We start from the raw sequence: 19,408 nt of genomic DNA on the forward strand, positions 1-19,408 counted from the left end.
GTACTGAATGTGTTTCTTGTAAACAGATAATATGAAATGCCTTATCTTGAGGATGAAAATTGCTTGTCTTTTTTATGGTCTGCTAAACTATTGCAATTGTAACTCCCTATACTAATTTCTCCAATTACCATATTTAGGAACTAAGGTTTAAGATGAAGAGATTCTTTACGCTAGTGGGTAAAATATGGCAATGTGAATATGACATAAAAGAAAGGGAAAAAAGAGACAAAAAGGTCACTGAATTAAGTACATTATCAGTTGTCCCCTGTCCCCTCTCCCAATACCTTCCCCTTCTCACCAATTTGTGTGAACAAAAGAAAAAAGTATGTGATAATACTGCTGGGTTAGGCCCATATGCATTAACATTGTCTATACAATTCAAGACGAGAGACAAGAGAAAATAAGTGTGTGGGCTAAATTAATCAATATAGGTTCCCACCGCACTCGCAAAATCATGCCGTGGGCCTATTCAATTTATTTTATTTTGGCTCAGTTTATTTTCAGAAATAAGTGTCAAACATTGCATGATGAAAAAATAAAAAAAACTTATACTTATAGCCAGTCTGTTACGTTTGGATCTCGGAACCATTGATGTATAATTTATCCACATTTAGGCCCTGTCCACACGTATACGGATTTTTCTGAAAACGTAGTTTTAAAAAATATCTCCGTCCACAAAACGCTAAAACGATTGCCGCATGCGCAATACACCAATTGCCATGGTAACTGATGCGCGAGTTGATGTCATGATGTCAGCGTTTTCATAAAGCTCCGTTTTTCTTGTGCACACGAAGACAGAGGAACCAGAGTTTTGAAAAATCTCCACCTTGGAAGGCGTTTTCAAAAAGCTTTGTTTTCAGTGACCTAAAACGCCGTTTTCGTGTGGACGGGAGGCGATTTCATTATTGGGAGAAGTTTGTTCCATCTTTCCACAATCTCCGGTGGATAGTGCTCATTCACCGAGTAAGGCTTGTCTTTTAGTTCGCGTCCTCTGTCTAGGATTGCAATCTTAACCTTAAAGTTAGAAAATTTTGCCACAATCAGGCGAGGTCTGTTGGCATCCTGCTCTTTGAGTCCCATCCGATGCACTCATTCAAATGCCATTTCTTCGGCGGAGGTGACTGCTACTTTAAAATCTTTCTTCAGAAATTCCTTTAATATGCGCTCCGATGATTCAAATGTTTCCCTTTCCTCCTCCTTTATGCCCATGAAGACAAGATTGTCCCGCATGCTCCTACATCAGAGGACTGACATGATACGGTCTGCTTCTGTAAATTCGTCGGTGTTTGATCCTTCTATTTCACTGGAGGTAAGTGCGTCTCGGCCTCATTTTGCATCGGGCTTACTTGGCTTACCATGGCTATGTAGGAGTAGCTGTCGATAAATGCCTCCAGTTCCTCAATATCCTCCGCATTTTTTGCAGCTATATTTTCCAATTTCAAGCACAATTATTTTACTTTGATTTAGATTTTTTTAAAGCTTTTTAGGAGCGTGAAGAAAAATAGGGTGAAAATTCTCACGCTGTCATTGCAGAGTAGCCTGCTCACTCAATGTTCGTCGATCATGTCATGTCATGTGCTGCAGACAGGAAGCGGCTCCACACTGCCCTTTTAGGAATCCATGAGCTCTCCTGTATATTATTACTATTACTGTGATTTAAAAAGCTGGGCTTAATTCACCTTACCATGCCATGTATATGGAATGTTTCATTTGAATTTTATTACAAAGAGTGAGTGCTCCACGTGTCTGAGTGAGTGGTTTCTTCAGCATAGCTTTGTGATTCAACATGATGCTGTAATATACAAGCACTCCTTGCGGCATAATTGTTTTTTTCCATTGGTTTTCGGAAGATTTTACTAATTTTACTACTTTTGCCAACTCATCAGCATGGCTAAAGCAAATTCTTTGGGGAGTGGGTCAGAAAAACATGAATCATGAAGTCTAGCTAGGATATGTATGAACATGTACGTAATGTTGCTTGTAACTTTTCAGTTATTTATGTTGTCACATTTTTGATATTCAGGGTTTCCGCCAGTGTACTGCAAGGCCGCCGGGCCTAAGCATCAGGGAATTTTTTTTTTTTTAATTTTTAAATTATGTATTTTTAAGATGTTTTTTAAACTACAGTTACAGTGGGGCGGCTCGGTTTAAAAGCTCACCAGCGACATCTGTTGGTTAAAACATGAATGCACTGTAGGAAAGCAGGTCTGAGACGAATGCTGCGTCCCAAATCATTCCCTATTCCCTATATAGTGCACTAGTTTTGGCATCAGCCATTTTGTAGTGTCCCATCTGAGAAACAGAATTGTAGCACACTATATACAGTGAACTACTTCTGCCCCACAATGTACTGCAAAATGTAGGGTACACGCTATGTACACTATCCAGAAGCCCACCATCCCACAATACACTGCGGTAGAGCTTTACGGTTTATTTCAACAAAGATGGCGGTTGGAACAAGCGAGCAGTAGCTGCTAATATAAATGCAAGTTGTCCATAGTTTTGTCAAATCATGAATTATATTTGCATATTCGATACAAAAAAGTCACCAATTTTCGTTAGCGTGCCAAGTGTAACATTAACGGTTTTTCTCCAGAGAGCTGCTTGCTAGCTAAGAAGCTAGCTGATCTCGGTACCAGCATTGCAACTCAAGCAAAACGTAATTTTCCGTCCTTGATAAAAGATTTTTGAACAGTATATTGCTATACATTTGGTCGATGCCAATATGAACCAATATTTAACCGAGAATTTCACATATACATGTACAGATTCAAAACGTTCAAAAAATATTTTATCAGGGGCCAAAAACAACGTCACTTTTTCGCCACATCAATAACGAACGCAATTTCCGTTATTGTGCGACAGATATTCAAAAGATAGTAGCGGCGCAGGGTGATGACAACAGTGTCCCAAACAGAGACTGTAAAAAATATAGACAAAGCTACTGTGACGTCACCCATTGACTTTTCGTGGGTCTCTAAAACACGTTTTGAAGCTCAATGGCGGGCGCGGCCATGTTGTCGATTTGGAGCCAAAACCATAGAGTTACGCGGTTCTGTGATTTTTACAATGTGATTGACAGTCTGGTGCGGAAAAGCCCATCAACCTGAACGAACGATTGCAGAACAGCAGAACTTGAGGCTAGCTGACTGTCTGCCGTTGTTTTAAAACATATTATCAAATGTTTACAGAGTTTAATTTCCATCCGTGACTGTACTGTGTCATGTAAGAACGTTAAATGTATGACATTAATAATACAATTATGTTCAGTTATCTTCAATTTATGTTTCTCAGCAAAACGAATATGCTTAGCTAGCATATCAGCTTGCCAGTGAGCTAGGTAGGCTATCCATGGTTAGCTCACGCATTAGCAATATGAACCACAGGGGAAGAACACTGACTACACTGATGGTCAATCAATCAGAGATGTGTAGGCTACTAGTGATTTGACTTGGCTAAGTTTTGTAGGTTTTCGCCACAGTCAGTTAATGAGCCAGTAACTGCTACTAGCTACTCCATCGCCGTTTGTGGTGTTCACTTGCTGGGTGACGCTAGCTAACCGATCGTTTGCAAGTCACTTTCTACCGAATAAAAATTAACACTGTCAGCGGTGATTAACAAATCTACCAAGTATTTTAATAACTGATCTGCAGGCGTGTAAATATGACAACGCACTTTGTACAGCAAGTTTTCAACCTGGTGCATGAAGACAAAAATAATGTACGTTGAATTTCTAATTTTTATTAGGCTATTAATGTTCTTTTCTTGTAAATCATTAAAACCAATGGAGAAAAGCCAATATACGCAAGGAGCCCCCAGGACCGATTCTGAGAACCACTGTCTTAAATGCCCTTGTCGGTCTCATTAAAGGCTAAAAACATGTTCCTTTCTAAATGCAGTCTTACAAAGATGGTTAATTTAGTTAAATTCTGTGTGTGTGATTTCATCATATGTTGTATGTTATTCAGCAAAAAAACATTGAGACTCTTAATTCGCTTTGTGAAACTGAAAATTTTGCAGCGTTTATCCCAAAATTGGGATTATAGTAGCTTTGTCACATCCATGAAGCATGGCCCAGGTAGACATTTACGGAATGTACACGACTGACAAGCCATCAAACACGTTTGACAGATTGAATGTTTGCCGGTTAGGGTTAGTTAGCTAGTCAAATGGCTTGGTAGCCGAAGTTGCGAACTGTTTTAGCATAGGCTACTGGACTACCAAATATAGCAAGCTGATTACACTTTCTGCCAACTAATTATTTGGTTAAGTAGGCCAAAGGAAATAGTAAAAATGACTCGGCTACCGAAAAAACTTCAGAGGAGGGTTATTTTATGGTCGTCTAGTGCAGCTGTAAATAGCACACGCCATAATGAAATCACTACGAAATGGGATGCCTGCATTTTCTGACTTCGCACAGGTGGACCGTGGTCAGAACCGCAATGTCAAGGCCAAGAGGCGCCACCTCCCATCCCAGTGACCATAGACTGTAGTCCCTACTGTAGCTTAGTCCTCTGCAGCAATCAGGAAGTGACGCAAACTGTACCTCATTGGTCCACAACAAATATTATAACAGTGCCCAAATGACGAAATAAATCATGAAATAAATCACAAAATCATTCATAAGAGGATAAAATACACATATTGTGACTATTTGTTCTTGTGAGAAAAAAAATTGACTTTGTATTTTGACCGCATTTGTACCGCAGACTTACATGGAAACCGGATATGAAAACTGGAGCCAACCGCATTGGCGCTAGTGAGAAACCAGGAACAACAAGACCAGGAAATGAGCTTCAAAAACGAAGTCTGGTTTTGGCCGCTTGGTCTGAGATCAGTGTTCTTTACCCTTATTGTGCGTAGTGACGTTCAACACTTGACTCTTCCAACTATCACAAGCTAACGTTACCTAGCAAGCCACCATGTCTTATTTAGTAGGCTAACTAACCTTGTTACAAACTGCGTTATCACTTCATCTCGTCGGTAAGTAGCCTACATTATTTTTATATTAATTAAGCAGTGTGTAGGTAACGTTAAAATAGTAGCATGAATGTAACGTTCGATATATTGTAACATTAATCGCCATCGAAATAACAACTTCACTTGTTTATTAATAATGTTATCTTGATGACATTGATGTGCATGACAACGTTGTCATAAAATTTTTCCCGACCGTGAAAACTGCCTGACTTGTTTACATTTTGGACAGATGTGGCTACAGAGTACCCAGATAGCCAACGGATCTGGCCCGAGGCCGTTTTTGAGTCGGCACACTCGGCGCACAGTCGCAGTTGTAAACAGACTCGAGTCCAGATCCGGTGGAGTGTCACCTTTTGACTCATTAAAAATCTCATCTGGTTTTTATCTGGAACTGATCTGGGAAACGACCTCCTGTGTGGTGGTGTTGTAACTGTATTACAACAGAGTTCTATGCCACATTCGTTCACGCAGCGGTTTAGACATGGCAACCGACTGTCTGTTTAAGCAGAGTTGTATTATGCCAGGGGTGTCCAGTCTCCAAAAAGGGCTCGTTTAGCTGGAGGTCTTTGCTTTATTCCAGCACTGTGACACCTGATTCAAGGGATTCTTCAAGACATAGGATCATCGATAAATCGATTCAGGTATCCTAGTTTTTTTTAATATTATTTTAAACCTGCTCCCACGCCAGCCCTTTTCAGATAAAGAATGAACATCCCTATATTATAAAATGTGCCAGTTACAGGGGTGAAAACCAACTAATTGGTTGTTGCTCATTTTGGAATAAAAACTGTTGCAGTAAAAAGCCATGCATTGTATCACGAAATGCTTGGCAAGTGTAACACTCAATTACTTGTAATATACAGTATGCAGGTCCTGGACCTCTTAATAGGCAAACAGCCACAAAAAAGTAGCAAAGTTTATTACTGACAAAATTGTTTAAGAGTATTTAAGAGGCAAATTGGATACAAAAAAACATGACAATGGTGCCTAGTATCTGAGCAATGCGCTTTGTACTGTCTCTTTAAGATAAATCGGCGCAAGCCTCACACAAATTAGAAAGTGGTTTAAATTGCCGTAATGCCGTATCTCAAGGAGAGTAAAAGTGCACCAGTGCTATCGGTTTACAAAATATAAATTAAAGTTTGACCCATCTGCATCGACACAGTAAGACTAAAGCAGCGGCATACACACAGTCTGTAGGCACACAAAAGAAACAACATTACCACAATTAACAATAGTTAAAATCACAGGTCTACAATGTGTGCTCAGAATAAATATCACCAGTATAAGCATAATTCAAATATTATAAAATACAAAAATACAATACATGTACTGCCAATGTATGTTCACATTTAAGGTTGCCACTCACCCCCAATAGAAGGCGACGACAACCCTAACACAACAGCCGTCCGACCCGCGACCAACAGCATTCAGGCACTACAGTTGAACAGTGAGGTATTAGTTACGTTCTAACATTGTATCGCATCATTAGCGTACATGAAACATCGCAAGCCAAAGGAATCAAACATTTGAATTATCACAAAACAAATAAACATAAAATTAAAATACATGTGTAGCGTCAGCTTACGCATACCCTGCCCATCCATCAACATAACCAATTAAGGTTTGTCTGTCTATGAACGGAATGCTTGTTCAGTTCATATAACCATCAAAGAAATATGAGCGATTGCAATTGAAATATTAGTTTAAAAGCGTAGGCTGCAATATGCCCGCCATACACGAGATTCACCAGCGCAGCAAACACAGCATCTCGGTCAAACAAAAGAGAGAATATGCCTCCATCATGGAAGGCGGATATCATAGGTGCACAGATGTAGCTCACCTTAAGCTGCCTACCTGACACAACGGGATGAATATTAGTTCCGCCTTACTACACAAGTATATACGCCTAAGCAGACACAACTGAACAAACATGACGCTTCGTGACATAAACCCTGCACGATGTTACCCCGTTTTATATATAATAATAGTCCCAGAAGAATTATTCACAATCGGGGACAACTTGGCTGTGTAGGCTGCTTCGGGAGCCTATTAGTCGGTAAGCTCTTGCTTAAAGTGGGCTAGTGAAAGAGGCTCCGATGACAGTAGCTGCTTGATGGAACTAACGCTAAGGTTACTGAAATATTACTAGTTTTGGTCGTTGCCAATGAGGTTGTTTACAACATACCTTTTAAAGGTATACCTTTAAAAGGGTGGTCTGAGGCACTCGTAAGCTGTCCCTTTGCGACGCGCTCCGCTCATCCTGTCAGTTTTAGCCTTATTATGCCAACATTTTGCTTTTCAAATCGACAGTTGTAGGCTACTACAGTGCGCATCTAGTAGAACATCTGCATGCGAAAATGACATACAATTTAATATTAACTTTACGAAAATTAATTATCCAGTCAACGTTTCTGTGCATAGCACGTCATGAGAATGTTGTAGTTTCACCTGTCTATTCCCATCATGATGGTAATTAAGTACAGGGCCTATCCATAATACTAATCCAGTTAGTGGAAAAAATAAATAAGTTTTTTTTTTTTTTTTATATGTAGTGGAGCTAACTGAGGATATGGCTTTTCTGACTGCATACCCTGTAGAAATTAGTTCGTTTGTGTGTGAGTCAATGATCACACTGACTTGGAACAAACCGCAGTTTTATTAAAAATATAAAACCAGTGTGAGCAAAGCCAACGTGGAGTGAGCCTACTTGCATGACCGAACTAGAGGGAACTAGAGCACGTTGATTGGCCTAGCCATAAACACACATACAGGTACGGTGGCTCATAATGAACAAACATAGCCAAATGATCTACATCCCCTTTCTTTAGCTCACACCTCCTATATAAAACAAAGTAGCACTGGGTAAATATCAACCTTACCGACCATTTCTTTTTTATCATGTTGTTTTCCGATTTTCGGTAAACAACCCAATAATGATATTCTTGGTTAAACTTAAGACTATCCAACAGCAAACCAAGGCGGATGAACATATCACTTTAACAGGTAGGCCTACTCATAAGGCATACCCGGTATAGAATTAATCATGATCAATTTCCACAGACTCACTTTTGCCTTTCATCTACGATCATTTTTGCACTGCAACGTCCACGGGAATCAGTGGATATGCTGCTACAGTTGCCAATATATATTGTGTGACAAAAACAAATTAACATTAGAACTTTGTTTCAATAAGAACAAAATAATTCACCCATATGTAGCCAATATCCTTTTTACTGGGCTTCCAAGAAGTCTGAGACTATGGCTTATAATTCCCGATTGATGCTCTTTATTTTATCTTTTGTAGCCTATATGTACGTATTTATTGAAACTATCACAAGGTCTCGTCTTGGCTCTTAAAGAGATTAGCAGATGATCTTTAGTAGGTATAGCTTCCTCTTCTGCAATATTAGATTGATGTAAAATGATTATGACAACACTTGTTATATTAAAACGTCATTCATAAGCCTTTACAAGTGAGACAATCGATTCGCTTGGCATCGATTGATAAACTTTTCAGCACCACAGTGAAGGCCAGCTCCAACTTACGATGTACCTTTGGAAGTGTCCCTTAAGGGAACTGTTAAGGTATAGTCTGGGAAACACTCGTAAAAAAGCGATTTCCCTTTTAAAGGTATACCTTAGAAACCTTAAAACGTAAAACGTTAAGGTACATCGAAACTCGGAAACGCAGCCTTGGACAATTACAGGATCAGAGAATTGACTTGTAAAAACACTCCGTCTTTAGGACTGGAGTAATATCTTTTAATGAGTGATTCAATTCAATTAAATATTTTAGCACTTGTTTTAGTCGATCTTAGCGCATCAACTGCTGCAGTTCACACTTGTATTAGAGCTCCCTCTACTGGATAATTCTAGTAAATAGCAATTACAACGTTCGAACAGACAAGTACAGATAAATAATCAATGTTTTTTTTGTCTATTATACTTATTTAAAAATCGGGACACATCGGCTGCATAACTGCAAATCCTGATGTCGTCAAAAAAGTCAAATAATGGCCGATATAACCGTCGGGCTCTAAATTTTATATTATTTGTAGATAGACCACATGGACCTACCACAGTCATGCGGCTTTGTCTATTAAACTAGAATTGCTGTGCTGTAACTTATTTATATGTTCACCATCTCACTTCACCTATGTACGTGTTGACTGCATTTGCACATCAGTAGGTGTTCCCACACACAGATATTCTCATTACTTGAATTTCCTAATATTAGAAAATTAAAGTGCACTGTTAGTAATGTACCAATATATTGTTACAATATATAGTCTTCTCAGTAATGTTTACAGCTTTTGAAGTTTTTACACCATAGGCAACTTCAAGAAACTTTAAAGTACTCCCAGTACGTTATACCTCACTATTGCGTGGGGCTGGAGTGTTCCCCACAAGTTTGCACTATCTATTGACCTTCTTATTTGTGAAGAGCTCAAAACACATGGTAAACATTTTTGAAAATGTTGACATTATAAAATGAGGGGTGACAATTCAAATATTCCAGTCAGGTTGTGCGTTTTTAGACTTTGATGTTACCGACTTAAGCTGTTTTCTACACACAAGTCTTTTTTGTTTATGCGGTAGTGATGGACTGGCGGAGAGATGGTTTAGTGCTGAGCCAACTTATTATTTTCAAAGGTAACAACTTGAGTGATAACTGGCTGAATAATCCCAAGTAACAGTCTGGAAACAGTCTGCAGACAGGTATAAAGGGTTCATCCATCAGAGGATTCTAGATTCCAGAAATGCTCTTTCCTTTGAGCATCCCAGGTGGAAGTGATTGCTAATTGATAATTAGAAAGCTTTTGATTTTCTGGATCAGATATGTTCCAGCAGGAAGAGATCTAAAACATGCAATGAGAAACACTTATACTGAGGACTGCTGAAAGTAGTAGTGTGCCAATACTATAATGTCAGAAATGCAATGTAATTTGCCAGTTTTCAAGCCCAGTTGTTGAAGAAGAGGTAGCACTCATTCGAAGTCATGCAGGTAAATTTACGAAATTGGTAGGTTTGCCAAGATATGTGATGGGGGGGGGGGGGGGAGTAACAGGCTTGGGGTATGTGAAACATAAGATCTGACTGAGTCCTAAGGTGTTGTATGCATAATAAACTGTGTGCATTGCAATGGTTTCATCACTTTTGTACTTGTTGGTGGTTGTGTGGATTTGTATGTATCTGTGTTCCAACATGCTGATATCCAGATTATATTTCTTTTTTCAGGTTATATATGATGCATTTTGTCCTATTCAACATTGCTTGTATCAACTATACAAAAGGGACTGACTGCATAACCATGTGAGCTAGATACATTTATCACAGACCGTACTGTTCCAACTAGGGCTGTCATGATATCACATTTTCATAAAATGATGATCTTGGAACAACATATCATGATAACAATATTATCAACATCTACAGTAATAGTAAACAAACTTTAAAAAAGTGTGCTATCACTCAACATTAACATTTAACTTAGTGTTGAAGCATATATCAATAATATTCCTGACAGATTATAAACATTCATAGTTAATACAATCTGTCAATTAGTTTTTCTTCGCTTTTCTAAAGGACATAAACAGTGAACTGCACGCAACCTGCTTGACTTGTCATTGTAAAGGAATAAAGACAGAAGTATGTTGGTCTGAGAAATCAATTTGCAGTGCTACTAGTTTTATTTTACAGTTAAAAATGAAATGCTTTCAATGTCCGGCTTTTAGTCACTTCACGTGTAGTTGCACTGTCTACAATGTTTGGCTTAATTACCTCAATGCCCAGATGGCAAGAGACTCTGGATTTTGGCCAATTCTAGCTATCTGTGACTCTCTTGTAACATCACGAACACTTCATTTGCAGTCAGTTTTCACTTCATCATTGTCAATCTTTGAATTACTTTGCACAATTTTATATGACTGGATTGTAGCTAGCTAACAGAATAACTAAAAAAAAAAAAATCTAATGGTGCTGCCAGTTAGTAGGCAACATAAACGCGTTCAAAATGATCAAAGCATACAGGCAAGATGACAGTCAATTTGAACGTCCATTGCCATTTCACAAGTGTTTATAGCTATTTCCTTATGAAATACTGATATTCAAATATAAGGTGTTCCCACAAGATACAGATCTTATGCACAGAAGACGGATCTCGTATCTATCTTGTGCAAACAGGATAATGTCTTGTGCACACAATATTTAAAAAAATTTATTTTCAAGACTTCGGGAGCTCCGTAGTTACAACTTGTATTATGAGCACGTAACAAGTGTCAGCTCATATTCAAACCAAGGACCTAATATGCATCATGCATATAAAGTTACTTATAATTTGATTTGTGACACGTGTGAACAATTTATGAGATTGTAAATTAAAGCTGATCCTGCATTTCACATTGAGGACTTCAGATTAGGAGTAAGTATAACTCACGTTTTAAATTCTAAACCCGATTGGTTGTGAGACAATGAGAGATTCACTTTCAATGGTCGAGGCAATCAATTATGACAGTGGCGCATGTGATCATAATCATGTGATGTAATAAAGTGTCAGCCAGATGATTTTGTAGTTGACAATGGGTGCTGAGGTTGACAGGATACCATATTAAAGGAAGTTGTCCAGTGAAGGTTCTTCAAGCAAATCACACAGCAAGGTTGCCTCTACCCACCACTGCACTGTGTGTGAAGACATCAGAATATCAGATGCATGTCACTCAGGTGAGTGTATGAAATCAATGAGCTGTCCATTACATGTAAAAAGCACAGTTTCACAACTTAATGATTTCTGATACAAGGTGTATGCATTATCTCTGCATATGTCCAGTGCCCATCTGAATAAAATCAACATGAACAAGGCATCCATATCTAAACAGAGATCAGCGCTAGGGGTCACTCCATATTGATGAGCAAGGTGCCAGAGTGCGACCATTTTGATCGCACATGCGACCAAAAGTCTGTCAAGTGCGACTAAACATTTTCATTGGTCGCACCGGTGCGCCTGACATTTAGCAGGTCTGTCTCTGTGTGTGTATATGTGTGGCGTTATTTTTTTCCTACCCGCATTCTGCGAAGACCCGCCCCTACTCTGCCTCTGATTGGCTCTGACCGTGATATTCTTCTTCGATGAATGTGGGTGGGGGAAAAAAAAGGAATGTGTGTATTAGTGATGCGCGGATCACAGTTACATCTGCGGGCACCGCGGTTAATCCGCTGATCGGGCGGCCGAGTCATAAAAATTAACATTATGATTAAAAGCGGATGGTTGTGAGTGGGTGAAATCATTAAGGAGGAAAATATTAATGACATTCTCTAAAATGTGAACATATATTAAGCTCAATTTTTCGTCAGGCACGAATTAGCAGACTAGACTCTCAGTGCGCCAATTGCGGCGTCCATTTGTCTTGAGCAGAAATGGAGGCAAAAAAGATCCGAGAGAAAATTAAAAAAGGAGAATTTAGAAAAAAAGGAAGGGCAGAAAAGTTCCGTGTGGGAGCGATTTAGTGAAATACTTAACCATGACGAGTCAAGTGCTGGGTATGTCTGCGAAATAATGAGAAATAACGGTAATGTGTGATCGGGCATTAGGGCCACATTGAGGGGGAAAAAAATCAGATTTCGAGAAAAACGTGGTAATATTACGAGAATAACATTGTAATATTACAAGAATAAAGTCTTAATTTTACGAGAAAAAAAAGTCATAATAATACGAGAATAAAGTCGTAATTTTAGGCTACGCGGGGAATATCAGAAGAGCAGCCTGTCGCCTGCATTAAAATGAGGAACGTGGAGCATCTTGTGAAGTTATTCTTTAGTAGGCTATAGGTTTCACAAATAACGAGAGCCTACTTAATCTTTTAGCACATCAGCACCACATTATCATAAGAGGACTTTGAAAAAATTGTGTAAGAAACTTTTCTATTCCGAAAAAAGAACCACACGGACTTGGAGGAAATTTCAGGCTCAGGCTGCCATTAGACTGTCCTCTCGCCCGTTTTGTTGGTTGCTGGTAATATATTTTCCTAAAAATAATGTTTTTTTCCTCAAAATTTAACGATTTTATTCACGTACTATTATGATTTTTTCTCGTGAAATTACGACTTTATTCTCGTAATATTACGACTTTTTTTCTTGAAATATTATGACTTTATATTATTCTCATTAAATTATGACTTTATTCTCGTACTATTATGACTTTTTTTCTCAATTACGACTTTATTCTCGTAATATTACAACCTTATTCTCAAATCTCCGATTTTTGTCCCCCTCAATGTGGCCCTTATACTAAGTCGTAGGGGTGCGGGTCTCTAAATAGAGGGTATGACATCACTTTTCCACTGGTATACGCCCCCTCAGTTGGGACTGAGTGGCTAAACATGCTGCCACATGGATGCCTTTAGTATAGGAAACTGCAAAACCGGGAGTAAAACAAACGATTATCTGCTTAAATTAAAGGCAGTTGGACTTGACGGGTGATCCTTACAACCAGAGGTGGGTAGAGTAGCCAAAAACTGTACTCAAGTAAAAGTATTGTTACTTTAAAATAATAATGACTCAAGTAGAAGTAAAAGTAGTCATCCAAATAATTACTTGAGTAAGAGTAAGAAAGTATCTTGTGAAAATACCACTCAAGTACTGAGTTACTTCATACTGATTTAATGTTGAAATAAGCAGAGCAAGATGAACGTAAAAATCCAAATGTCCAAAATATAAAATTGTAAATGCTTGTCCAATAGAAATAAACAAAATATAAAATAGCCACGTGCAAATTCAAATATGGCCTAAATCATATCCCTTTAAATAAAACAATACACAGGAGGTTCGTCAGAAGAGGAGGATTTTCGCTTTCTGTTGTACTCTATTAAGTCTGTATACCTCATCAGTTTGTTGGGGTGAACCCTCCGTTGACAAAAAATATCAATGAGGCTACAGGGGATTTATCCATTAAAATAGACTCATCATCACAACAAAGAGGAGCCTGCTCAAATTCAAACAGAAACTTTATATGTGGAGAACATAATGCTTTGTCACACCATTATTGTACCTTATGATGCACTTATCCACAATATTCCAAAGTCCCATGATGCCTTGCGCGGAATATGTACAGAACTTCCGGTTTAGCGTAAACAAACTTATGTATGCTATGCAATGTTCCAGCGCTCACGTCATGACTGTTGCATGCTTCACAAAAACTATTACACTACTAACTAACGCTTACCTTACAGTGTGAAATATCCACATTAATACCAGTAACCTATTTAAACACACTCAATTTCAAAAATAACGTATATAACCGAAGTATTTTGAGCAATAATAGCCTACTTACATAGCAATGATGAAATCTTATCTGTGTTCAGTAGATAGAGACAGAGACAGTAAATCAACAATACAGTTCAATCCGCTTCTGATTTGCTCCAGAAAACAATGTCAGCTAGGTCTATCAGCAAACATGCGGCTTAGCTATGCCCAGAAGTCCTCAATAATAATAGTATTTCCCAAGAAATTACGAATAATATTTGACCACGTTTCATGCTGCGTCTTTTACTGCCGCCACAGAGTGAATGCATAAGTGAATGCGATGATAAAAAAATTTTGGTTACGGTGACCTAAAAAACGCTATTCCAAAAGCAAAATTAGACATGTTATACATCGTTAGAAAGCTTATACTCTCACCTACTGAATAAATGAATTGTCAATCAAGCCAGACTGTACTAAAAAGGGCGACACCGCTGTAAACAACGCCTGTGGTATTAGGCACAGCTATTTTGGAAGGTACCGAGGCAAATGCGCGTATATTTCACAAACGGATTGTCCAAGACAATAAATGACCACTCAGTCAAATAGTTAGCTATCCACAGCCAAAACTAACCTACAACTTACCGCCACATATTTTCTCAAGTTCGAAGTTGAGTTCTTGTAGGCTGAAATGTCCACATTTCTAGGCAGACAAAGAAGGCAGCGCATAATGTAACTACTGTTTTTGGTAGTCTGTAAGTAAAACATAGTTTGAACGTGAGGCCAGGGGTGTTCTGCCTCCTACGAATCACCCGCCGTTGTTTCAGCCATTGTTGTCGCCCACTCATCCTTCTGTGTGCTGTGACTGGCTACGTTTGATTGGTGAAACGGAGTCATTTGGGGCTGTGACAGAGCCAAAGCAAAGACCAGTCAGCCTCTTTGGCTGAAGTCTCTCTGAGAGAATGAAACAAACAGAACGTGCATTGAATAAAAAATGGATAAAAAATAAAAGTAACGAGTGGAATGTAGCCGAATATAACGGAGTAAAAGTAACATTTTTTCTTCGCAAATATACTCGAGTAAAAGTGAAAAGTATGTTGCATTAAAACTACTCTTACAAGTACAATTTATTCAAAAAGTTACTTAAGTAAATGTAACGGAGTAAATATAACGCGTTACTACCCACCTCTGCTTACAACTTACCAAAGAACCAGTGGTCCATGGACATTCAACAAGAAATCGGAGCTATCTTTTTACAGACTGCCGAAAGCTAAAAAAAGAGAAGCAAATTAATCGCTGGCATTTGCAGAAACAGCTCGAATCCAGGCACCTAAACGTGGATTTGCGGTTGTTATTTTGTGTCAGGAATGTTGGATTTTTGGGTAAAATCATACCTTAATAATTTATATGCTTGGCTAGCTAATAGCCTACTATCTAACCAATGATAGGTTTCAACAATTAAGTTCCTTCCTGTGTCTTAACCTCATCTGAACACACATTCACACACGCATATTCTGTAACTGCTTCCTATTGTTAGAGGCAAATGGCTACAATCAATCACCGTTTGTAAGAATATACAATTCAATCACTGTTTGTAAGGATATACAATAGCCACAGATCAAAGGGGTGTCACCGGCAGCAGGCCATTTGGGTGTCTTCCCAACACCATCCCCCCTTTGTAGAACACAAGGCTCATCATCATGGGTGTTTTTTAATAAATGCTGACAAAAACTTTACAGTTACATATAAATGAAAGATGCTAAATATTTAATTGATGAGTAGTCAATACAGTAGCCTACATAACATTAGGCTTGATTTTACCCAAAAATCCAACATAGCTACCTGACACAAAATGACAACCGCAAATCCACGTTTCAGTGCCTGGATTCCAGTTGTTTCTGCGAATTGCAGCAATCCATTTGCTTCTCTTTTCTTTAGCTTTCGGCAGTCTGTAAAAAAGATAGCTCCGATTTCTTGTTGAATCTATTTGTACAGTCAACAGCTCTCATTTTAGATGTGTTTTTTGTGTTTTCACGGCATTCAAGCTGAACGCTAACGCTATCACTCAGTAGTCTTTCTGCCACTCAGTGGGTGTAACCGCAGTGACATCCACCTACTGTGACGTCATGTGCATACCCTCTATTCAACAGAGAGAGCTTGTTGAGCTGCTAATTAGTAGAATCAAGGGTGCCAAATTAGGGTTTAAATGAAAACCTACAGCATGGCAGAACTCCAGGAACACGGTCGGGCAGCCCCGCTTTACACTAAAGTACCAAACCAAAATGGGTTGCACAAACATACAAACTAGCTTTTACACGGAATAGTAAGCTACTAAACGTTACAAGTACCCCTAATTATGAGTAAATAAAACGAAACCATGGCCAATTTTGTTTGAAGGAGGCTAGCTAAATAACCATACCCGTTATTTTGAAATTCTGTAGCCATTCGGTTGTCACGAGGAGACATCCAAATGAATTGTAACCGCTAGTCGAAACCTTCTCCAGAAAACAGTTTTACTTTATGTGGGCTACATTCCATGTGTTTCCATGCAGTTTCATAAAATTTTAAAAGCACGGTCAAAATCTACTAGCTACAGGCATACCCATGACGGCTCTAAAATCCAAAACGGCGCTATAACGATTTTACAAACTTTATCACGAAACTTACGTATAACCAGTGCAACACAGTCCAGGGCAGGTTAGAATGACAGCAGGTCAGCGGGGAAGGCCATTTATTTAATGTTGTGGTCAGACGTTTACCATAGTTGAGACGAGACTGCTTTTTTGAAAATCCATCCATGCATAAGGCATTTAAATTCGCTTTGTTATGGCCAGGACTCCTCTTTCGTCTCATCTTCACTTAGCTAGTACCATAGACTCTAGCGGACATTAAAATTTTACCGCCAAAAGCTGCACACTAGATCATCACATAGTAAAAAGACACGTGACAACAAGATGCATATCTCCCAGAAACCTCTTTGCATGTCTGAAAAGACAAGACTTCTGCCAAAATAAAGTACCACAAATATAAATTACGTTTTTGCAATACATAAGTTCTGACATGCTATTATAAAATTTAAAAGTCCATTACCATGAATGTGATTTTTTAAAGAAAGGGCTATATAAAACACAAATGATTTGTATATGTAGCCTAGTCGTTCATATTTTATGCGCCAAATCCACGCTTGGCTGACAGATAGGTAGTTTACAAACTTCATACCTTTTCGATTCAATAGCCTAATGGGCAAAAACACATTTCTCTACAGTGCAGCAGTAGCCTACAGTGGAATAATCTTCCCACAAATCTGAAATTGCGTGTTTCACAGAGCACGTTTAAAGTGGCCTAAAAGAAATCGTTAAAGTACCATGTAGCAATTTAAATTTTAAATTTTATGACCAAGAAAGCATGAGCATGTTCACATAGCTGCCCGCCGCCTGCTAATTATACGTTGATTGTATTCGCTTACTGTCTTATTGTTGTCTTGCTTTTATCTTGTAGTGTGTTAAGTGTTATAGCCTACTAGAGGACCGCAATGGAAATAAGCCTTCGGACTTTATTGTGTTTTCATCCTCGGTGATTTTTAATGTAGGCTATGTAATGACTGCAGTGCAGTGTTATGTGTTTTTTAATCATCAAATTCATTCATTCATTGACCCTCCCCCTTACAGCGCTTTGTGCTGGCCAGTCGAAAAACGTGGGCACTCCTAGTAGGAATATTTCATATTACTTTTTTTTCACAGACGCAACGAGAAAGAACCCTGTGTCAAGGGCCGCCAGTGAGAAAGAAGTAGAGGGCTACACAATTCGCTGGCTGAATTACTCAAGCGACCGAGGAGATGGACGAAGGAATAGGAATAGGGAGTTTAGGCGTAACCAGAATTAAACCATATTAATCAACTTATTTCTTTTTAGATTTGTTGTTAAATATTAACCAGCAGATATAATAAACATTATTATTGTTATTGCATTTTTGTTATTGTCATTATTGGTATTATAGTTTTTCTTATTAACAATACACAAATAAATTTCTTCACTCTTACTCTTGACTGACAGTTAAGATATAAGCAGCATCGCTTTCCCCCGATGTTAAGTGCAAGCAGTGTGAAATCGGATAGTCTACTTAAGCTAGTAAACCTACATAAAATCTTAGTGAGATATTTAAATCAATCATCAATGGCATCTGCATATAAAGAGATGCCATTGACAACCTTAGACAGTTTTTTAAATGTTTAAATGTGCCCAGCATTCCAAGGCTTGTTGTAAGATTCAGTAGCCAATCAGGACTTGAATACAAGTTTTTTGTAGAGTGCAAAAACCTTGATATTATTTATTTTAATTTTATTTTTTTGTTGTTGTTGAAATGTGCCCAGCATTCCAAGGCTGTAAGAATCAGTAGCCAATCAGGACTTTTTTCAAGTTTTTTGTAGAGTGCAAAAACTTTGATATTATTTATTTAAATTTAATTTAATTTCTTTTGTTGTTGTTGAAACCACAGCATTCCAAGACTGTACATTGTTGTCAGATTCTTTGTAAGACTCTGCTATGCTGTAAATTGTTGTTGATTTTTTAAAATGTGTGTTGAACAAATGACTTATTTATAACATCATTCACATTAGGGGCGACATAGCTCAGGACGTAAGAACGGTTGTCTAGCAGTCGGAGGGTTGCCGGTTCGATCCCCGCCCTGGGCGTGTCGAAGTGTCCCTGAGCAAGACGCCTAACCCCGAACTGCTCTGGTGAGTGAGAGGCATCAATTGTAAAGCGCTTTGGATAAAAGCGCTATATAAATGCAGTCCATTTACCATTTACATTACCTAGTCATATTTACAAATCTCCAGTCAGCTTTTAGCATTGACTTAATGTAGGGCCCTATGGAATCTGTGTTATAGCTTTTGTAAATTCTCAATTCCGCGATTCTGTCCGTTATTCTGTTATCACAGAAACTATAGGGCCCTACCTTAATGCTGCCATCAGTCTGTCGCTGGCCTGCACCGGGCCCCCATCAAAAAGACACTTGGCCGCGCTGGGCCGCTGGGCCCTGTCAAATGATACTTGCCACCGGGCCTAACAACTTTTCTGGGGGAAACCCTGATATTGCTATATGTTCGCATTGGTTGTGAGAGACAACTGTTAGCACACTGTGTGCTGATAAGTGCTAGATTAACATAATAGTAATATGATCATTATAGTA

General features: G+C 38.6%; 2 long non-coding RNA genes across 3 annotated transcripts; one reads left to right on the forward strand and one right to left on the reverse strand.

Moving 5' to 3' along the window:
* Positions 1–690: 690 nt before the first annotated feature.
* On the forward strand, positions 691–18,522 carry LOC118223434. 2 transcript variants are annotated; one of them, XR_004764441.1, is made up of 3 exons: positions 691–1,117; positions 1,214–1,309; positions 17,958–18,522. It is a non-coding gene; the product is annotated as an uncharacterized LOC118223434 (long non-coding RNA). The 2 variants fall into 2 exon arrangements; XR_004764440.1 differs by having other exon boundaries at positions 702–963.
* LOC118223433 lies at positions 5,956–6,799 on the reverse strand. The gene is made up of 3 exons (XR_004764439.1): positions 6,575–6,799; positions 6,350–6,417; positions 5,956–6,174 (listed from the first exon to the last, which is right to left on the reverse strand). It is a non-coding gene; the product is annotated as an uncharacterized LOC118223433 (long non-coding RNA).
* Positions 18,523–19,408: the final 886 nt, after the last annotated feature.

The sequence above is a fragment of the Anguilla anguilla genome, chromosome 3 (assembly GCF_013347855.1).
Source record: "Anguilla anguilla isolate fAngAng1 chromosome 3, fAngAng1.pri, whole genome shotgun sequence".
NCBI classification, from domain to species: domain Eukaryota; kingdom Metazoa; phylum Chordata; class Actinopteri; order Anguilliformes; family Anguillidae; genus Anguilla; species Anguilla anguilla.